Here is a 24,306-nt window from a genome sequence, read left to right on the forward strand (position 1 = left end):
ACGCGGCGCACGCATCACGTGCTTCACTGCCCCTGCTCCATCAGGTCCGCCCCCCAGGCCCTTCTCTCCTATCAGGCCCTTCCCCGGGCCGCTCCTCTGCTCCTCCCCTTGCTCTGACAGGCCCCAGCTGCCCAGGCACCTCTCCCCTATCAGGTCCTCCCTCGGGCCGCTCCTCCATCCCTCCTTGCTCCGATAGGCCCCAGCCTCCCAGACACTTCTCCCCTATCAGGTCCTCCCTCGGGCCACTTCTCCGTTCCTCCCCTTCCTCTGATTGGTCCCAGACCCCTATTTAGTCTCCCCTCACCATTTCCTCTTTGCTCTGCATAGCTTCTGTACCTTGGTGCTGTCTGCTGTTGCCTGGCCCCTTTTGTATTTCAGTTCCTATTCCTGTTCCTGGATATACTGCTGACCTCCCTGGATCTCGACCTTTGGCTTTGGACTTCTACTACGCTGCTCTCTGGAAACCTTGGATTTGGCTTTGGACATTACTACTCTGCAGACTTCTATATCCCTTGGACACGGCTTACAGACACTCTACTACGCTGCTCTCTCCACTCCATGACCCAGGCTTATGGACACTCTACTACGCTGCTCTCTCCATCCCACGACCATTGGCTTACAGACTTTACCTTTCTACGCTGGAGTTGGCAAGTATTGTACCCATTCTATTTTTTGTTACCAGGACCTTTAACACCTAGGTGTGTGGCATTACTCCTTTCCACCTCAGTCCCGGGGTCTCGTCTAGCTTGTGGGCAGGCCGAGCGTTACAGTGAGGAGGGCAGGCCCTTGAGGGAAATAAAGTGTACCTGTTTAGAAAATATATCTATAACAACTAAGATGGTGTTCATCCCCTTAGATCTGGGTAATTCAACAATAAAGTCCATAGAGATATTGGACCAGGGGCGTTCCGGAATGGGTAAAGGCATAAGTAAACCCCTGAGGGTTTTTGTCGAAGGGCCTTGCTTTGAGCGCAAGTGGGACAGGCGCTGGTGAATTCCCGGATGGTAGCAGCCATATTAGGCCACCAAAAGATGCATTGGATAAGATCCAGGGTTTTTTGGAAGCAGGGATGTCCTGCAGAATGGGCAGAATGACCTCACTCTAAGATTTTGGGATGAAATTCAAGGGCAGCATACAGCCTCCCCTCTGGTACCTCTAGACCACCTGGAATGTTCCTTTGAGCCCTAAGGATCTTGTCCAGAATGTTGAATGAGGCCGCAGAAATTATAAGTCCCTAGGGCAGAATAGTTTCGGGAACTTCTTCGGGTCTCTCCTACAGAGAGAACTGTCTGGATAACGCGTCCGCCTTTACGTTCTTGGTACCCAGGATGTATGATAGGGTGTAGTTAAATCTGGAGAAGAAGAGTGCCCAGCGAGCCTGGTGGGAGCCCAGGTGACGTGCAGTCTCGATATAAAGAAGGTTCTTATGGTCAGTAAAAATAGAAATTGGCTCTCTTGACCCCTCCAGAAGGTGTCTCCACTCCAGAAGAGCCATCTTAATAGCCAGCAGTTCTCTATTGCCCACATCGTAGTTCTACTATGCAGAGGAAATTGTTTTTGAGAAAAAACCGTAGGGGTGCAACTGGTCTTGCAGACAAGATCTTTGAGAGAGCACGGCTCCTGCACCGCAATCCGATGCATCGACATCTAGGATAAAGGGCAGACTCGTGTCAGGATGTCGAAGAATAGGGGCGGAAACGAATGTACGTTTCAAAGTTTCGAAGGCTTAGGTTGCCTCAGGGGACCAAGCTGAGGGTCGGCTCCTTTTTTGTAAGAGCGGTGATGGGTGCAATTATGGTGGAAAAGTCCGAATAAACCTTCGATAGTAATTCAAAAAGCCTAAAAAACGTTGAATAGCCTTGAGGGAATTGGGCTGTGGCCGGTTGAGAATGGCTTTGAGTTTCTCGGGGTCCATAGAGAAACCCTTGTCCGAGATGATGTATCCAAGAAAGGGCGTAGAGGACAGATGAAAGAGGCATTTTTCCATTTTGGTGTACAAGTGATTAGAACGGAGGCGGGAAAGAACGAGCCTGGTGTGTCGAATGTGATCCTGGAGATTGCTGGATAAGATGAGAATATCGTCTAGGTATACGATAACAAAAGAATTGAGTATGTCTCGAAAAATTTCATTCATGAAGTCACGAAAGACCGTTGGGGCGTTACAGAGCCCGAAGGGCATCACCAAGTATTCGTAATGACCGCTACGTGTATTGAAGGCGGGCTTCCATTCGTCACTCTCCCGAATACGAATAAGGTTGTACGCCCCCGGAGGTCCAATTTCGTGAAGATCTTAGCCCCCTGAAGTCTATCAAACAGTTCGGATATGAGAGGGAGGGGGTACCGGTTCTTGACCGTGATCCGGTTGAGACCCCGATAGTCGATGCACGGTCGGAGAGAGTTGTCCTTCTTTTAACGGGGGCAAAACTTCAGCTCTAGTCTTGCAAAAGACAACCAGGAAATCGGAATAGACCTCTGGTAGGTCGACCTTGAGAGTTGACGGAACCGTAATCCCGGCGTGTTGCATGAGAGGAATGGTGCTAGAGATGAGTAGCTCCTTCTGTTTTGGGTCCCATTGTATAGGAGTGCGCGCCCTCCAGTCAATACAGGGATTGTGCTGCTGGAGCCAGGGTAGGCCAAGGGTTACCTGGGTCCCAGGGGAATGAATGACATCCAACGTAAGGGTTTCAGTTTGGCCATCGGTGGAAGATAAGGTGAGGGGAATCGTTTCGAGGGAAATGAAGGCCGGGTTCAAGGGTCGACCGTCAATCCCTTCTAGTCCGATAGGTACTCTTTTCCTAATGAGTGGAATATTATTAAGCTTCGTGAATTCCTGATCCACAAAGTTCCCACCTGCTCCAGAATCAACAAAGGCGGCCGCAAAAGCGCGAAATGACGGGCCCGAAAGAGTGACTGGAATGAAAAGCTTCTTGGGGAGCTCGTCACTGGAAAGGGGGCAAGGAGAAATGGCACCCAGGGAGAGTCCCTTTATACTCACTGGGTGGAGTTGTTTCCCGGACGCAGGAAACAATTCCAAATCAGGTGTTCAGGGGATCCGCAATAGAAGCACAGCCCACTGTCCCTTCGGAGTTGTTGTATAGGTGGGCGGGTCTGTTGAGTCACTAGTTGCATGGGCTCCGAAGGTTCAAGGGCTGGGAACCGAGACGACTGAGATCTTGGAACTGGAATAAACCTAGGAAAGGGGGCAACCAAAGGCACAAAACAAGGACGTTCGTGTTCCGAGCGTCGTTCCTGGAGGCGCTGATCCATCCGAATAGCCTGAGCAATCAATTCCTGCAAAGCTCCTGGCCTAGGATGAGCAGTGAGTTCGTCCTTTACTGTATCCGATAACCCCTGCCAGAAGACGGCGATGAGTGCCTCCTGGATCCAACGGGTCTCAGCTGCTAGGGTCCAGAATTCCAGAGCATATCTGGCCACGGAATGGTGCCCTTGTGACAAAAGAAGAAGGGAAGAAGAGGCCGTATCCTGGCGTGCGGGAGTGTCAAACACCTGCTGAAACTCCTGAGGAAAGAGAGCATAGTCTTGGGTTATCTCTGGCCGTAATTCCCAAATCGGAAAAGCTCACGCCAGGGCGCAACCAGTCAAGATGGAGTACACATACGCCACTTTCTTACGTCCCATGGTGAACTGAAGAGGCACCATCTCGAATTGGACCTCACACTGGTTTAGGAATCCGCGGCAGGCCTGCGGATCGCCAACGTAGGGTTTAGGTGCGGGTATCTTGGTCTCGGGTGTGGCTGCGCCAAGAGATCCGGGCTGAGATGGGGAGAAAACGTCAGGTGGTGCACCCTGGAGAGAAAGGTTGGTTAGCCGTTGAGCTAGGTCAGAGATCTGGGTGGACATGGTTTGGTTCTGTACCACCAGGGCTGAGAGAATTTGGTGTAAGGTAGGTTCATCAGTCTCGATCTGGTCTGCGTCGGTTGGGCTCTGCATAATGTCACGGTAGTGCTGCCCGCAGACCAGACCCGTCCCAAAACTGAGGTGGAAAGTATAAAACCATGCACCCGCAGCAAAGGGGCGTGTCTGGAGTGTGGTAATAGTTGCTAGGCCAGGAGTCATTAGTAAGGGAACCAAAGGTACTTGCCGTGTCCGGAGGTAGAAGAATCGTGGTGATTGCTGTAGCCGGGGGTCGAGGGTGCCAGAGGTCCAGGAGGTAGAGGAGCGAGCCGAGATCGAAGGGTGGAGAGAGACTGCGTCGTGAGGAGTGAGCCGGGGTCCAGAGCCAGAGGAAGAGTAGAAAGCCAAGCCAGGTCAAACCTGAAGAATATGAAGAACAAGAGCACACACGAATACTAGCCCAACTAGCAGACGCTATGCAGAGCAATGATTCCCATGGAGAACAGGGGTAATATACATGGAGGGACGAATCAGGGAAGGAGGCAGAGCGGGGGGGTGCCATGGAGCGCCTTGTGACTGGTGCAGGCTGTGATCCTTGCCTGTGATCAGCTGTGGAGTGTGAGAGCAGGAGCAGAACTGCAGCTGTACACTGGGGATGTGGCTAGAAGGCTGGAGGAGTGAATAAATTACTGCCGGAGGCACGCGCTGTGTAAGATCCTCCTGCGCGCGCCCCGACAAGATGGCGGACGCAAGAACCGGCGTCAGGCGAGATCCCTTAGCCATTAACAAACTCTCTAACTGTAGAAGATTACAAATATGAGCATACACAACAAAAAGTATTTTAAACTAATTAAATTTTGTATTTGTACAGGATAATAAAGGAAAAAGGAATAATACAAAAATACAAAGCCGCTTCTTCTTCCGAATGTAAAAAAAAAAAATTCCGCGAATGCATATATGTCTAATTGGAACCTTGTTCAAACACATATGCATGTCAGCACATTTCTGCGTATGCGGGTATGTATAATTGTCTAACTGGCAAAGCTACAGTAGTTGCTTATCGACACCTCCCCAGAGCCATTCATTATATTTCAGGCTTTGATGAACTGTGTAGTGTCTTAAGGCCAATTTTACACACATACACGTGTGATAAGTCCTTCTTGGGAATTTGGCGAGAATGACTTCACATTCAATGTGAATTTCAAGTCTGAAAAAAAAAAGAGGCATCCATTTTTTTCCCCCTCGACATGCGCTTATTAAATGAGTGATTTTAGAAACCATTATGTGAAGCATGTTTTTTATACTTTATTCATTTTTGGCATTCTTAAAATCACTTGCTTTTTAATTCTACTGTACTGTATACTGTACAGTATGAGGTGACATACTATCATTTTTATTTGGGGTGTTCAAATGATTCTGATGAACAACTGATTCTGATGAACTGTTCAAATGATTTCTTTGAACTACAGGTACAGGTCTAATCCTGCACACCTGGACTGGCAAAGCTACAGTAGTTGTACCTCCCCCACCCACACAAACTCTGACAAACAAAAGCGAATTCAACTGCTTATTGACACCTCCCCCAGAGTGATTCATTATGTTTCAGGCTTTGACAAACTGTATAGTGTCTTGAGGCCAGTTTTACACAGATGTGTACGTGTGATAAGTCCTTCATGGGGATTTGGCGTGAATGACTTCAAATTCAATGTGAATTTCAAGTCTGAAAACAAAAACTAGGCATCTTTTTTTTTTTTTTTACATGGGCTTATTGAATGACTGACTGATTTTAAGAAACCATTATGTGAAGCATGTTTTTTATACTTTATCAATTTTTGCCATTCTTAAAATCCCTTGCTTTTTAATTCTACTGTACTGTAAACTGTAGTATGAGGTGGCATACTATAATTTTTATTTGGGGGTGGAGGAAGTTCAAATGATTCTGATGAACAACTGATTCTGTACAGTTTATCAATGACACATTTTTATATATTGAATGGCCAAAGAACTTTACTGTAGGTATAGTACTACTGTAAGTGTATAGACAGTTAAACCATGAACACACCAAAAAGTATATTTAAAGAATGAACAATTTTATTTGTACAGGATAATAAAGGAAAAAGGAATAATACAAAGATACAACGTCACCTCTTCTTCGAAATTTACAATCTTTTGTCATTGAGAGAGGAAAGGATTAGGGCAAATTACTGTTATTACAGTATACACACAGAACAATAAATTTGCACATTTACTCCCCCCCCCTTCGTGTAGTGCTGCATCTCTGAATGGGAAAAAAAATTACCAGGATTAGTGCATTAAAGGCCATGAGTATTTAACAATATTGGATTATACTGTAACTACTGTCAAACTATATACAGTATAACTGCATAACTGCAGTTTATACTGTACTGTACAGTATATAACTATATAATGTATAACTATAACAGGTTAGACAGTATACACGTCTAATACAAATGTACTGTACAGTGTACTTACTGTACAGTATATACTGTATAGTAGAAAGTGGAGAGTAAGGGCTGACATAAAATAGTTAAAAGGGTTGTTCTGAGTGCCATACTTACCTGTACCATACTTACTGTACCTGTACTTACCTACTATAGCACAGTACAGTACTGTACCTTACTACATTCCAGTGGCACTCCCATTACACTGTAAAAGAACGGGCAACACGCTAGCAATATGGTCAATATAGTTATTGCATATTTGTACTGTGAGTATGTCGTTTCAGAAAATCATTATTCCTTTTGCTAATTCATCCTTTTAGGATGGTTTCACAACTTTTCTGATATAATCCTTCAGTGCATGCCACACCAATTCTATAGGGTTCAAATCTGGTGAGGGGGGGAGGGGGGAGAAATGGCAAAATTAGTTGAACAGATAAAAACAGTTTAAAACAATGGGAAAAAGTTATTGTACACTGGAGTACAGTACTTACTCCGGTGGCGTCTTAACCCAGTTGATACCGCTCGCAAGAATATAGGTAGTTGAGGCAGTATGTTTAGGGTCATTACCCTGGAAGAAATGGTAACCAGATGGGAAATCATGCCTAATGTATTCAACAACACGGGTGACAATTTGCTCTTTGAAAAATACTTTATCCATGATTCCATGAACAAGAAAAGAAAAATTTAACATTAGGGTACCAAATACTGTACACTACAGTTGCACAGTACATAATGCCACAGCATGTGACTTTGTGCATTATTTTACCCTAAAAAATAATGATGCATCCTGGTCCACGTCTAGAGATCGCACCCCACAAATGCATCTGCACTGGGTGTTTGGAACGTGGCTTCAGAGATAGGCGTCCCTTTTTGTGTAATGCAAAAGTGGCAAATCTCTCATGAGCTACAGTTGTCTCGTCAGTAAAGATGACATCCTGAAAAGTCTCGCCATTTTCGATCCATGCCCGTGCTTGGTCCACTCTTTTGATCTTGTTGGCATCCCTTATCATAGGATACTCTGTAATGACAAGGAATAATTTTACAGTTACAGTAAAACCACACTTTTACCTACTGTACAGTACTAACTATAGCCCAGCAGTCTGCATACAGTACTATTGCAATATACTGAACTTTTTTACTACTGTATACTGTACCATAAAGCATTTGCAGGAGTATTACTACTTTATACTGTAGTTTATTTAGTACTATATGCAATATACAGTACTGTACTTTGTTACAGTAAGACACTTATCTTACATGTCCATATTTCCATCCCAAGTCGCGTCTCATCACCCTGATGCTGGTCTCAGATGCTGTGATATTGTAAGTTTTCTCTAGAGCAGTCTTGACTCTTGCTGCACAACGCTCATAATTATCTTCACTGATTTGGTTCACCGGAAGTTTTGTCATCCTACATTGAGAAGGAAAACAGTACAATTTGTTACAGTAGGCCCAAAATTAAGTCAACACAAATACATGACATATTGTACAGTACTGTACTGTATACAGTATTCTACAAAAATAGCTGGGATAAAAAGTAAACACACAAATGCATTTTGATATGCAAGACGTTTTTAGAGTAATACAGTATAAGTATTTTGCTCTAAAATAATTGCAAGGAAACAAGTACTGTAAACACACAAATGCATTTTACCAGTAATACAGTAATTACATACAGTAATGAAAACAAAAATACTTACTCTGTTGTGACTAACTAATCACTTGTCTGTGTGCATATTGTGTTGATGCACATACTGTACAGTATTGGTTTAAAAAAAAACTTTTTTAAACGGCAGCTTGAACTGCAGCTTTAAACTCAATACTGTACTGTATAGTGTAATACAGTATACTGTAGTACATTATATTTACCTTCATTTTAAACTTTTCCAAACGGGTGGAGATGAGCCACTGTCCCTCCCGTAGTCTGCATTATAGTTGACAGGTGACAGCTGGCCTGCTACACCTGTAGTTGACAGCTGCTGAAGCTGATAATCATGTTGGTAAGCATGCTGGTATGTGTAATCTGGTTGGAAATCAGGCTGGAAATTTTGCGGGTAATCTAGTGGGGACAGGTAGCAAGAATTGCCGTTCACCAGGTTTTCACTGATGGCCGGACCTTTATTGTACGCCGGTGCTGGTGCTAGCACTGGCACATTGCTGGATTGGGATAGATGAATCTTATATGGATTAAACCCAACCTTTCTCCTTTTGCCGTTGCCATGATCAAACATACTGTAAAATCTGGGATCACACCCCAATACCCTCTTCTATCCCCGGGAGAAGGGGCAATGCAAAAAAAGCATTGATTGTTAGTTAAGCTTTGCCTTACCGAAAACTTCCACCCACGAACGTCAGGTGAAAATTTGTCAAAATCATAATTCGAAATGAAATATTCATATATTTCTGAAAAAGTCGCCATCTTATCTGTTGCAGCATTAATTGCAGAACATATTAAAAATGCAAAACTACAGTCAGGTTTTTTATATGTGTATGGTATACACATGGTGTCCAGACAAGTCACCAATTGTGCAGGGATAAGAATGTAGAAAAAAAGCCCACAGCATTGTGTTTTAGAGATTTTTATTATGAAACGCCTACATTTCATAACTCTTCAGCGTCTTCAAGGACCAAGGTCAATTCACAATGGACCACTGTGGTACTGTACTGTAGACTTGTTTTTTATCTGGTTTTTAAACACCTGAAAATTGACTCAGTAGCACAGTACTGTACACATAACAATTCATTCATTTCTGCCATCTGGCGGGTACGTGAAGAATTGCACCCAAAGAAATCAGACTCAAGGTAATTCAAGGAAATCAACCGCGGTAAACAAAGGTGTGACTGGTTTGATTGGCGGCATTCACGGCAGCGTTCACGGAAGAATGAGTGAATGCCGCTTGGAATAAAGCAGAGTTCACGAAGACGGCTCTGTGAAATGTTCGAATAATGGCCGCTGCATCTGTAAATAGGGAGTCAAGGTTTTTTTTTTTCTTTCTTTAAGATACAGTAGGAGGAATAAGGGCAACATTTAAACCACCAGCTGTTAGGTGGTTTTAAAAGCGGCACAGACTTCTCAAGCTGCTCCAGATTACCATCAGGATGATAAACCAAACCAAGGGCCTCATGCAGTAAGCGCTGATAAGGCTTTTATCGAAATTTCCCCGCCAAATTTGCATTTGCAATTCAGTAAGCGCCAATAAGTAGCCAAAATCGTAATTTTTTCTTCCCGATAATAATTTATCAGCAGGCGGCTGCCGATAACCCACTTATCGGCACTTATCGCCACTTTTTTAAATCGGCTGTATTCTAGTAGCCCCGATCAGCTTATCGGTGCTGATCGGCACTCTAAAATTGAGATTTCAACGGCAATTTGTCCCGCCAACTAAAGTTGGCAAGTTGGAGGGGAGAAGGATCGGCAAGGTTGCCGGGACGGCACTTAGAAAAAATAGCTCATCTCTACATCAATGGAGTCAATGGAGCGGGGATTTATAACTTTATAGGAGTGTTTACGTTCTATTGCTCATAATAAAAAGGTGCCTGGCATTACAGTGTCGATGTGATTCACTTCATCGTGTCACCGTTTATGTTTATTATTGGCAGAACATTGTACTTTTCTATGTTATGTTGTTTTGCGTGTCACATTAGTCTTAATGTTATGATGTGTCAAGGGAAACTCCTATAGTAAACTCTTAAAGGAAGAGGTCACATCATATGAAACATAAATAAATGTTGTGATACCCTAACTCAAGCGCTACACCTATAAATGTGTGACATACACGTGAACAAAACCAACTGTGATTAACAAGAGGTAAAAGCTGCCAAAGGTTTCCCACAAAGCAAATATCTCAATTTGCATACAGGACCAAGAAAATAAACGGAGGATACCTGGCGCTTAAAGAGTCACTGTGTCCTTTTGAAAACAGTCCAGTCTTTAAAGAGTGTCTCAAAGTCCAAAACTTGAAGTGGATTGCTGTAGTTTTTCTTCACTGCTGCAGCTCTTCAATACACCTGAAATTGATACAAGGGTACACCATTGCGCAGTACTACTGATGTTGGATGTTAACCCCTTACTAACAACTTCCCCAGTGTGGACTGAATACACTTACAGGAGTGTTTCTTTCAGGATACAGTGGAGACAATCTGTGCTTTATTCCCTTTCCGTTCTTATACACCACGAATCTCCTGGGTGCTTCCTTTGTCTCTTGGGATTTCGTGATTCCCAGAATCCCCCGAACTCCACGAGCCCCCAGACAAGGATTTGAACAATAACAAAATGTACTCACATATGTACATGCATAACAACACTTCGTAAGGATGCCGTCCGCAGCTTGTGCCTCCTGTGTTTGCTCCGGATGAGAAGGGCTCTCTCACAGCATAACTCCTCCGGTTGGTTCTGATAGAGTCTCTCCCCCCACCTGGCTGCGTTCCAGTTTACAGCCAAGGGTTCTGGCAGACTCCTCACCTTTCAAACACTGATGCTGCACTGCACTGCTCACACGGGATCCTAGCTCCTCCCACCCTAACGCGTTTCGTGACGTAGGCACGCCACTTTCTCAAAGGAATGAGGAGTTGTAGCTGATCTGTCTTTAAATACCCTCTAGGGATAATTAACTTTGCCAGTAATGAACTAATATGCAACACCTGTTAGTGTATGCTTGTCTGCTATTAACCAATGAGTATCTAAGGGAATTGACACCTTGGGATTCAAATACACCATAATCAGCAGACTTACAACTACACGGGATACAACATGTTAGTACATATATACATCCTAATAAAATCTATACTTGCTAAAACGGACCAACCCTGTATGAATAGGGCTAAGGGCATTAATGCAAAATAAAATAAAAAGGGCATATACTCTGTTTATTCTTTTAGAAATGAAGCCAGATCGAATTCTATGTTTAGACCCTTGGGGGCTAAGGTTTTTAAAGTATATATCCAAAAACTTTCTTTTTTGGATAAATAATTCAACCTATCGCCCCCCCTCCAATTCGGTTTAGGACAATCTATTCCTTTACATATTAAACCTTTGGGATTTTGATTGTGGGCTATTCTGAAGTGATTGGAGACACTATGTGTCTCCAGACCTCTTTTAATGTTATAAATGTGTTCTGCTAGTCTGCGTGTCAGTGGTCTTCCTGTTCTTCCCACATATTGGAGTCCACATGGACACTGCAGAAGATACACACAGAACCTACTTTTACAGTTGATAAATGTACCAATCTCATACGTTCTATTCGTTACTACAGAATGAAAGCTGGCACATTTCTCACTAAAGCTGCAGGCCGTGCATTTTCCACATACAAAATAGCCTTTAAAATCAGACAGCCAATTGGAAGGTTTATGCTTCAATCTATCGTTTGGACAACTTGGTGCTAACGAAGATTTTAAATCATTAGCTTTTTTATAAATGATCTGGGGTTGTGGGGGTAAAATGGATTGTAATATGGGGTCTCGCAGAAGGATTCCCCAATGTTTTTTTAAGGTTTTTGCTATTTCCGGGGCCATACTATTATATTTTGTAATAAATGGTATGAATTCTCCTTCTTTAACTTTTTTTGTTTTCTTACGATTTATGTCAACTAGTAATGCTCTATCTATCTGATTCACTTTCTCAATAGCTGATTCTACTTTATGTTTATTATAATTTCGTGCCATAAACTTGTGCTTTAGATCATTAACCTGTTCCTCATATACATGTTTTTGAGAGCAATTTCTTTTTATTCTCAAGGCCTGTCCTTGTGGAATATTATCTACCCATCTTGGGTGATGATGACTGGACGCCAAGAGATAAGTGTTGGCATCCACTTCTTTAAAGTATGTTTTTGTGTGCACAACATGGTTCTCTACGTATAAGGTAAGGTCTAGAAAATTTATGGACACAGGATGACTGTTAAAAGTGAATCTAATATTGCAGGAGTTAGCATTTAGATAATCCTGGAACTCAGCTAGTTCTTTTTGAGTGCCCCACCAGACGCACAGCACATCATCGATATATCTTTTCCAGAGCACCAGGCCCGCACCGAACGGATTATTCCCCCAAATCTGCCCATGTTCCCACATGGCCATGAACAGATTGGCGTAGCTCAGTGCAAACCTGGTACCCATTGCGGTGCCGCACGTCTGGAGGAAGAACTGCCCATCATGACTGAAGTAATTGTGCTGGAGAATGTATCTAATACCACTCAGAACAAACTCCATTAGTGCAGAACTTACTTCATTGTCTTGTTCCAGTGCCATCCTAACTGCTTTTAAACCTGTTTCGTGCTCAATGATAGTATATAGAGACACCACATCACATGTCATCCAAATGTAATCATCTTCCCAAGTGAGTTTTTCGACTACATTCAACACGTGTGTGGTGTCCCTTAGATATGATGGAACTTGTATGACATATTTCTGTAATATGTGATCTAAGAATTGAGACAGGTTTGAGGTTAAGGAACCGATCCCCGAAATGATCGGTCTTCCCGGGGGTCTGATAGGGTCCTTGTGAAGTTTGGGGATGAAGTAAAACACTGGTATTTTTGGCTCCTCTACCATGAGAAAATCATGTTCTTTTTTGGAAATTACTTCATCCTCCAATCCTTTCTTTATAAAAATGGAGAGTTCTTTCTTAAATTGATCTGTGGGATTTTTCTCCAATTTTCCATATGTGATCTGATCACTAAGGATCCTATTGGATTCTTCCTGATAATAACTTGAATCCATAACTACCAGACCCCCCCCTTTGTCAGCTGCTTTGATTACAATATTGTTATTTTCAGCTAAAATTCTAACTGTCTCTTTCTCTTCTTTGGTTAAGTTATGTTTTTTTATCTTGAAGGAATCCCCCAATGTTTCCAAATCTCCAACAACCATATCTGTAAAGGTGTTTATAAAATTGCCTTTCATTGCCCTCGGGTAAAATGTTGATTTGTTTTTAAATGGGGTAAGAGGAGGTTTATCTTTAGTTGTAGTAGTTGGGCCTGACATGATTGATTCCCTACTGACTGGATCTCTCAAATAATAACAGCTACAACTCCTCATTCCTTTGAGAAAGTGGCGTGCCTACGTCACGAAACGCGTTAGGGTGGGAGGAGCTAGGATCCCGTGTGAGCAGTGCAGTGCAGCATCAGTGTTTGAAAGGTGAGGAGTCTGCCAGAACCCTTGGCTGTAAACCGGAACGCAGCCAGGTGGGGGGAGAGACTCTATCAGAACCAACCGGAGGAGTTATGCTGTGAGAGAGCCCTTCTCATCCGGAGCAAACACAGGAGGCACAAGCTGCGGACGGCATCCTTACGAAGTGTTGTTATGCATGTACATATGTGAGTACATTTTGTTATTGTTCAAATCCTTGTCTGGGGGCTCGTGGAGTTCGGGGGATTCTGGGAATCACGAAATCCCAAGAGACAAAGGAAGCACCCAGGAGATTCGTGGTGTATAAGAACGGAAAGGGAATAAAGCACAGATTGTCTCCACTGTATCCTGAAAGAAACACTCCTGTAAGTGTATTCAGTCCACACTGGGGAAGTTGTTAGTAAGGGGTTAACATCCAACATCAGTAGTACTGCGCAATGGTGTACCCTTGTATCAATTTCAGGTGTATTGAAGAGCTGCAGCAGTGAAGAAAAACTACAGCAATCCACTTCAAGTTTTGGACTTTGAGACACTCTTTAAAGACTGGACTGTTTTCAAAAGGACACAGTGACTCTTTAAGCGCCAGGTATCCTCCGTTTATTTTCTTGGTCCTGTATGCAAATTGAGATATTTGCTTTGTGGGAAACCTTTGGCAGCTTTTACCTCTTGTTAATCACAGTTGGTTTTGTTCACGTGTATGTCACACATTTATAGATGTAGCGCTTGAGTTAGGGTATCACAACATTTATTTATTGTATCACATCTCACACCCAACAGCAGCTTACCACAGCCATTATGGCTTTATTCACTATTAGAGCATTATTTGATATGGATTTCCAGGGATTCATTGAAGATTCCAATGAAATCATGGATCCAGACATTGAAAGTTTAGACACACAATTCACCAAATTAGAAAAATTACTTAATCAGGAAGTAAGACAAAAATGGGAAGTTTTCACTCTTAAAAAATATATAGAACACAAGAGAATTCCAAGGGGTCTCAGGGTTCAAAAACCACCCACTAGTGACCAAGATAACAAAATCTTTCTAGATGAATGGAATAACATCTTAGATACCTGTTCAGTAGGGCTTATTGCACTACTACTTAAACGTAGAAGTGTTACCCTGGAGATCTTAGATGAAGAAATAAACAAAATTAAAGATCAATTAGAACCCTTTATGGAGCTTAGTGAATATAAAACCTTAGAGGAAAGAACTATCTCAAGAATGGAGAAACTAAGTAAAGAAGTCAAATTAAATAAACAGAAAAAGTTTATAAGGGACAAAAAAGATTATGATGAGGGGAAACAAAGAAATTGGAAAAGAGATAAAAGTGTATCAAATATGGAGATATTTGAGGTCATTCCAGAGGAAGACATAACAATTATTAAAGAGGATAAAAAAGAATTACATCGTATTCCTAACCATAGTGGTAACACCAAAGAAAAACCTAAACAGCGATCCCAACCTGAAAAACAACAGGGTAGCTTTAAAAATAAAGCACAGACAAATGATAGGTGGAGGACAGATTTTCAAAGGTATAAAGAAGACGATGATAATCAAGTCTTCAGGGATTACAGAGATAGATCTCCATTATATAGTTCCAATGATAGATCACATGGTAGAACTAACCAGGGACACCCTCATTTTTTAGAGAGACGCAGAGACAACGAACCATTTCGAGAACCATGGAGGGAAGTAAAACATACACAAACAAGGGGGGACAACAGGAAACTAGAAAGAAAAAGGTCAAGGGCAGACAATTCAGAGGGAAAAGAGGAGGAACACGCAAGAGAAAGAAAAAGATCAAATCCAGGGCGCAATTGGTAGAAGCCAAGACAAGTGTTTTCAATCTAAGTAAACATAATCTTACAAAAATTGAAACTAGTGTCCTGGAAAAAGGGTTAAAGTTCGCTCCTGTGCGGGGGCCTAACATGTTTGAACTATATGTGGACGTTCAGAAGTTCGTTCGGAGACTCACTTTAAAAAAATACTATTTGAGAGATCCAGTCAGTAGGGAATCAATCATGTCAGGCCCAACTACTACAACTAAAGATAAACCTCCTCTTACCCCATTTAAAAACAAATCAACATTTTACCCGAGGGCAATGAAAGGCAATTTTATAAACACCTTTACAGATATGGTTGTTGGAGATTTGGAAACATTGGGGGATTCCTTCAAGATAAAAAAACATAACTTAACCAAAGAAGAGAAAGAGACAGTTAGAATTTTAGCTGAAAATAACAATATTGTAATCAAAGCAGCTGACAAAGGGGGGGATCTGGTAGTTATGGATTCAAGTTATTATCAGGAAGAATCCAATAGGATCCTTAGTGATCAGATCACATATGGAAAATTGGAGAAAAATCCCACAGATCAATTTAAGAAAGAACTCTCCATTTTTATAAAGAAAGGATTGGAGGATGAAGTAATTTCCAAAAAAGAACATGATTTTCTCATGGTAGAGGAGCCAAAAATACCAGTGTTTTACTTCATCCCCAAACTTCACAAGGACCCTATCAGACCCCCGGGAAGACCGATCATTTCGGGGATCGGTTCCTTAACCTCAAACCTGTCTCAATTCTTAGATCACATATTACAGAAATATGTCATACAAGTTCCATCATATCTAAGGGACACCACACACGTGTTGAATGTAGTCGAAAAACTCACTTGGGAAGATGATTACATTTGGATGACATGTGATGTGGTGTCTCTATATACTATCATTGAGCACGAAACAGGTTTAAAAGCAGTTAGGATGGCACTGGAACAAGACAATGAAGTAAGTTCTGCACTAATGGAGTTTGTTCTGAGTGGTATTAGATACATTCTCCAGCACAATTACTTCAGTCATGATGGGCAGTTCTTCCTCCAGACGTGCGGCACCGCAATGGGTACCAGGTTTGCACCGAGCTACGCCAATCTGTTCATGGCCATGTGGGAACATGGGCAGATTTGGGGGAATAATCCGTTCGGTGCGGGCCTGGTGCTCTGGAAAAGATATATCGATGATGTGCTGTGCGTCTGGCGGGGCACTCAAAAAGAACTAGCTGAGTTCCAGGATTATCTAAATGCTAACTCCTGCAATATTAGATTCACTTTTAACAGTCATCCTGTGTCCATAAATTTTCTAGACCTTACCTTATACGTAGAGAACCATGTTGTGCACACAAAAACATACTTTAAAGAAGTGGATGCCAACACTTATCTCTTGGCGTCCAGTCATCATCACCCAAGATGGGTAGATAATATTCCACAAGGACAGGCCTTGAGAATAAAAAGAAATTGCTCTCAAAAACATGTATATGAGGAACAGGTTAATGATCTAAAGCACAAGTTTATGGCACGAAATTATAATAAACATAAAGTAGAATCAGCTATTGAGAAAGTGAATCAGATAGATAGAGCATTACTAGTTGACATAAATCGTAAGAAAACAAAAAAAGTTAAAGAAGGAGAATTCATACCATTTATTACAAAATATAATAGTATGGCCCCGGAAATAGCAAAAACCTTAAAAAAACATTGGGGAATCCTTCTGCGAGACCCCATATTACAATCCATTTTACCCCCACAACCCCAGATCATTTATAAAAAAGCTAATGATTTAAAATCTTCGTTAGCACCAAGTTGTCCAAACGATAGATTGAAGCATAAACCTTCCAATTGGCTGTCTGATTTTAAAGGCTATTTTGTATGTGGAAAATGCACGGCCTGCAGCTTTAGTGAGAAATGTGCCAGCTTTCATTCTGTAGTAACGAATAGAACGTATGAGATTGGTACATTTATCAACTGTAAAAGTAGGTTCTGTGTGTATCTTCTGCAGTGTCCATGTGGACTCCAATATGTGGGAAGAACAGGAAGACCACTGACACGCAGACTAGCAGAACACATTTATAACATTAAAAGAGGTCTGGAGACACATAGTGTCTCCAATCACTTCAGAATAGCCCACAATCAAAATCCCAAAGGTTTAATATGTAAAGGAATAGATTGTCCTAAACCGAATTGGAGGGGGGGCGATAGGTTGAATTATTTATCCAAAAAAGAAAGTTTTTGGATATATACTTTAAAAACCTTAGCCCCCAAGGGTCTAAACATAGAATTCGATCTGGCTTCATTTCTAAAAGAATAAACAGAGTATATGCCCTTTTTATTTTATTTTGCATTAATGCCCTTAGCCCTATTCATACAGGGTTGGTCCGTTTTAGCAAGTATAGATTTTATTAGGATGTATATATGTACTAACATGTTGTATCCCGTGTAGTTGTAAGTCTGCTGATTATGGTGTATTTGAATCCCAAGGTGTCAATTCCCTTAGATACTCATTGGTTAATAGCAGACAAGCATACACTAACAGGTGTTGCATATTAGTTCATTACTGGCAAAGTTAATTATCCCTAGAGGGTATTTAAAGACAGATCAGCTACAACTCCTCATTCCTTTGAGAAAGTGGCGTGCCTACGTCACGAAACGCGTTAGGGTGGGAGGAGCTAGGATCCCGTGTGAGCAGTGCAGTGCAGCATCAGTGTTTGAAAGGTGAGGAGTCTGCCAGAACCCTTGGCTGTAAACCGGAACGCAGCCAGGTGGGGGGAGAGACTCTATCAGAACCAACCGGAGGAGTTATGCTGTGAGAGAGCCCTTCTCATCCGGAGCAGACACAGGAGGCACAAGCTGTGGACGGCATCCTTACGAAGTGTTGTTATGCATGTACATATGTGAGTACATTTTGTTATTGTTCAAATCCTTGTCTGGGGGCTCGTGGAGTTCGGGGGATTCTGGGAATCACGAAATCCCAAGAGACAAAGGAAGCACCCAGGAGATTCGTGGTGTATAAGAACGGAAAGGGAATAAAGCACAGATTGTCTCCACTGTATCCTGAAAGAAACACTCCTGTAAGTGTATTCAGTCCACACTGGGGAAGTTGTTAGTAAGGGGTTAACATCCAACATCAGTAGTACTGCGCAATGGTGTACCCTTGTATCAATTTCAGGTGTATTGAAGAGCTGCAGCAGTGAAGAAAAACTACAGCAATCCACTTCAAGTTTTGGACTTTGAGACACTCTTTAAAGACTGGACTGTTTTCAAAAGGACACAGTGACTCTTTAAGCGCCAGGTATCATATGAAACATGTTACTTTAGTGTGCTTCAATTTATTATATGATGTAACAGATTTCACACATCTAACAGATCTAGCATATAGTAATGTTGGTATACATTATAGAATGCTTTGAATGTGTAACGCATGATCAAATGTAAATGTAGCGTTTTTTTTCATGTTAACATGTAGTTTGTGACCTCCCTCTTTTTATGACGTCCGCAATTGGACACTCAATAACATTGCATGTTTACATTGTACACGATGCATTATAATCAGTTCATGCTAAGTTATATACATGTAACGGGTATTCCCCCCCCCAATCGCAGATCTGATGTGGGTGCAGGGAACATACGGTGTTACCATAGGTGTGGTGCATTACCTGTTGGCTCGCAGGAGGGCTGAGCTTCCGCCACGGGGAACCTGGGGCAATTATACTAGGGGTAACCACTTACTCAATTCAGCGCCTCCACCTGCAATGGCTCCCACCAGAGGGGGAGTGGTTCCTCGCAGGACAATACAATAATCACATACACGGGTATATAATAACTAAGGACTTTACTAACATGCAAACAACATATCACGGCAGTACCACAATATAACCTGTGTCCCTCTCTCGAGGAGACACCTACTGCGTCACGCAGGACGCTTCCCCAACACCAGGTGATCCCACCCAGTGTCCCGAGAATCCCCACCCAATGTCCCGCACTCTTGCAGAGAGTCAATGGGTGACTGCGCAGTCACAGTTAAGCTAAGGGCCCGGTGGTGCACTTATGTATTAGATACCTGCCGAGCACTCCGGTGCTCGGGTCAGCAATCTTCACAAAGGGTCAGACGTGTGATGAATCCGTCTGATTATCCAAGCGAACTCTGGCATGTGCGCACCGCTAGGGCGGTCCCACTCTGGAATCGTCTCTGTGGACCTCAACGTGGGTCCAACCGCTTCCACAGGAACAGCAGCAGCCGCTGTGTCCCTATCTATCTAAGTAGTACTAACGTGACAGGAACCCTAACCTAGGGCCTGTCCCTGTAGTACAGCAACCTGTAGTGGCTTGGGGGAACTCCTATGGGCCTGCAGGGGTAATGACCTGTCCCACTCCCCTAACTACCCAAGTCCCTTCAGCCTCACTACTTGCTAACTAGTCCCAGCGCCTACAGCAGCAAGCTGTAGCTCACTGGAGGCTGCAGCCAACGTGCTGCAAAACAAGGTGCCTGCCTGTCAGACCTCACAGCACTAACAGCCGTGACTCTGACAAGGCAGCACTCTATGCTAAAGGGCAGCGTCCCTATCTCGGGCCTCCCTAAGCACTTACCCACTAAACTAGTGGGGCGTTGGGGCCTACCTGGGGTGTAGGTACCTATATGGGGCAGAAGCTGCACTCGCTCCCCGCACCCTACTTCCCTACAGCTCCCTGACTCCAACTCTCTGTAACCTTCCTTTCCCCAGCTCCCACTAATGTAAGTGGCAGGGTCCCTATCCTGAGGGCTGCCCCTGGCAACACTCACCTTACTGGGGAGCTGAGCTATCTCGGACCAAGGGGGTGCTGGCCTAGTACAGGGGAGTCCCTGACTCCTGTACCCTACCTCCTTCCCTTGTCTGTTCCTTCCTCTGACTGATCTAACGTGCTCCAAGCCCGCCAAATGTATCTCTTTTCCCAGGGGTCGCCTAAGCCCTATTGGCTCCCTGGGGTCACATGGGGCTCGCAAAGGCTCTTGGGATATGTAGTCCCAGCTCAGAGCCTTCCCTGGTAGGCTAGGGGTTCGCGGGCTTTTCCCTACCTTCACTGCGCTTGCGCAAGCTTTCCCGGGCTGCCTCGACCTTCCCTCAGCTTTCCCTGCTCTCGCGCGAGCTATCCCTGTCTCGGGGGCTGTCCCTGCGCCTACGCGTCCCTGCGCATGCGCAACAGTGTCCTCAATGGCGGCGCCCTGCTTGTCCGGCCGCCGGGACCTTAGAGACGCGATCGCGGCCTTAGCAACCGCCCGATCGCGTCCCCGGCAACCGGCCGCAGGCAGGAGAAGCCGCGCTGCTCCCTGCTCCAGCCCCCACCCTTGGAAGCAGCCGTCGGGTCTCTCGACACCCGCGACCGAGCCGCCCAAGGGGAGGGGGGTCTCCAGGAGCCACGGGAGCTCCAGGCTACACACAGATCTATAATAGTTACTCATTTTTAGACGATTGAAACATAATCAATAGCGAGTATCCTGATGGCATTAAATTATGCATATGCACATTAGAATTAGTTCATGTGAACATGTGACAATAACATGCAAAATTAGACATGTTGTAACGTAGTTTTTCAATGTCAATGTTGTATCCTAATGAGATGACTGAGTGTTGTGTTCATAAGTGGTACATGCATTACACATTCCATAAATACTTGCGAATAAATGGTTGTACAAAGCTTAACGTAACATCTTTGTCAAATATCATGATTGCCTGGTGAACACACATAACTAATCTGTTTAATTCGTACTGTATACCCGTTTGGTGTTAACAACTTGGATATGTTAATGTAACACCTTGCACTTCATCAAGTCACGTGACATCATCATATAGGTATTTAAAGGAGGGCAATTACCTGCGCATTGACAGCTACAGACCTGAAGATGATACGATTGTTCATGAGACGGATTCTATTGGAGGAGAGGCTAGCTGATGGACAGGATGTCACAAGGCAAGGAAGGGACAGGGACAGGGACGCGGAGAGGAGAGGGAGAGGGAGAGGGTGATGGAGAGGGCAAGGAGATGAGAGGAGAAGAGAGAGGAGAGAAGTTGTGCCTCGTCCACGTTTGTACAGGGAGAGAACCATGTTAGATGGGATGAGTGAGGAAGAGATCATAAGTCGGTATCGTTTGAGTTCAGCAGCAATCTTATCTCTTTATGAAGAGATACGGGTAGATTTAGATTGTGTGACAGCCAGAGGTCGTGCAGTCCCTGGGCTTGTTAAAATGCTGTGCTCATTACATTATCTTGCTTCCGCGTCATTCCAGACAACTGTGGGCATAGTGGGCGGGGTCTCGCAATCTACATTTTCGCAGGCCTTTACCCAGTTTCTATGTACACTGAATAGACGCGCTAGGAATTATATTCATTTTCCTACAGAGCACACAGAGTGGCTGGAAGTGAGGAATGGCTTTTATGCCATAGCCGGGATACCATGTGTGATGGGTGCAATAGATTTCACCCATGTTGCTTTGATCCCGCCTAGTCAGAGTGAGCATGCTTACCGCAATCGTAAGCACTACCATTCACTGAATGTACAGGTGGTATGCGATGCCATGATGAAGATTATGCATGTGGTAGCCAAATTCCATGGTTTCAGTCACGATTCCTCTATCTTGAGAAACTCATCAGTCTTCCATGCTTTCGAAGATAGCTATTTTGGACCTGGTTGGCTGGTGGGTGAGTACATATTATGATGTGTTAACAAACAACTCTTGTTTTTCTATGAAATGTTGTATGTAATAATGTTAGCACAAATTGTTTCATATTTGTGCACGATGGATTATAGGTGACTCAGGATATGGAATTAGGCCGTGGCTGTTGACCCCGGTGGCAAACCCTCAATCTGAAGCAGAGGAGAGGTACAATGTTGCACATATATCGACAAGATCCGTCATAGAGAGGACATTTGGGATTCTGAAAACAAGATTCAGGTGTTTAGATAGAACTGGTGGTGCACTTCAATATACGCTTGCTAAAGTGTCAGATATTGTAATTGCTTGTTGCATTTTGCACAATCTTGCACTCCGCCATAATTTAGAAACCGACATACGTCAGGGTTTGGAGGAGGAGCATCCCGTACATTTAGCAGCTGACACTGAGCAACCAGCCTGTGGTGTGGAGACACGTCGTAATGTGAAAACACATATTTTTCAGGAAAGCAAATACATATATGTTCATAGTACTACATAGATGTATTAATTCATTGTAATGATAAATACATGTGTCCAAATACCATTCACTTAGGAAACAGATGAATATGGTTCTCCCACCTTTCTGTTCTCTGTTGTGTGGACAATTGCATGTGGCACCAGTATGTCATTCATCAACAGGTTGTATTCTACTTCATACCACTAAAAGGTGTTGTGTGTACGTGAGGGAATAATGTGTACAAAATCTATCTTTTCTGTGCATGCTATTTTTGGATATGCATTAACAATAAACCTACTATGTTGATAGCCAATAACTAGTGTAATATGGTTACATACAAATGTTCATTTGTAGTGTGACATGTGTGTCACAATGATGTGTAGCCTATTGTGTATTTCAGATCATATTTGACGTTTTCTATATTTTGTTTTATATCACATAGAAAAGTGTCACTTCTGTGTGTTGCTTACCTTAATTAACATGTCATGACAATGATTTGTATTCATTGATGTTTTCTTTTTCAAGGTATATCACGCCAAGCACTGCTCATGGTATGTATTTGAATTCCCATCTGTAATAAGATGTGCAAACCTCGATACAGGTATAGTTAGAGGATGTTTAAAGAGAACATAATGAACAAGTGCTGACAATAGAAATATGTCCTTTCTGTATTGTGTCCGTGCGTTTATCTACACTTTGTCGTTATTGTACAGTGTGTTTAAAATTCATTACCTACATTACATAACATGTCATTATTACAACGTAACAACATCCATTCATGCACATGAGCGATGTTAACACTCAATGCATGTTTGTATGAAATGACCTCAAATGTGGTAAACATCATTAACATTGCAATGTATGTCATTATTTATTCTCTCACTTCATCTTCATGTTGATTAATACATTGTCACATGTGTATGTATAAGTGAAAGATGTGTGTTGATTTGACGTACTGCTGCGGCAGACTTTATTCTAACAAATCACCGGTTTTTACCTGGCTTGTTCCTGGAATGCGACGCTATTCACCTGGCGCATTCCGCGTTCACCTTGCGTTCCCAGCCACGGGTCATGCCCTGCTGATGCGTTTATTGATAATGGTTCGGATTTTAATAGGCTGCAATGCTTCGCGTGTCCGCCAGATGGCAGATATTCATGAATTGTAATACGCCGAATCAGTAATGTGTCGGCTTCCAGGTGTTTCGTTTAAAAAAGATACTGTACCACAGTGTGCTATTGTAACTTGGCCTTGGCCTTGAGACTGAAGGAAGAGGTTGCAAAAATGTATCAATTTAGGCTTTTCATATTAGAGAAAGACAAAGACCAGTTTCAGTTACAGTATTCTCCAGAGACCCGCCCGCCATGAGTGTTCAAGTGCAGCCCGCTTTCCAAAAACCCGACAGAAGTTACGCGTATTTGATATGGGCCGCGATTAATGCAACAGATGATAAGATGGCAACAGTTGCTCAAATTTATCAGTGTTTTATCGAAAACTATGACTTTTACAAATTTTCGCCAGCTCCTCATACGTGGAAGCGTGCAGTAAGGAAAAGGTTATGTAGCGATCCCTGTTTTCATCGTATTGACCACAATTTTTTGGAGGGTATTGCTGTTTATCACCGGCTTTTTCCCGTATCTATGATCATGAATGCGGCAAAAGGCGAAGGGTCGTGTTAAAACAAACTAAGAAGCGACAGTCGCTGCCAAGCAATGCACCAGCACCAGCACCGGCTTCCAATGACGGTCCCACGGTCAGTGACAACCCTGAGGCTGAGCTGGATTTGGCGTGCAGTTTTGATGAAGCTTGCATGTACCTAAGCGATTTCCAGCCTCATCAGCTGACTACAGGTGGACTAGTCCCGCTGCAAACTATCGACGTGGATGATGAAGAAAG

Source organism: Ascaphus truei, chromosome 4 (genome assembly GCF_040206685.1).
Source record: "Ascaphus truei isolate aAscTru1 chromosome 4, aAscTru1.hap1, whole genome shotgun sequence".
Lineage (NCBI taxonomy): Eukaryota > Metazoa > Chordata > Amphibia > Anura > Ascaphidae > Ascaphus > Ascaphus truei.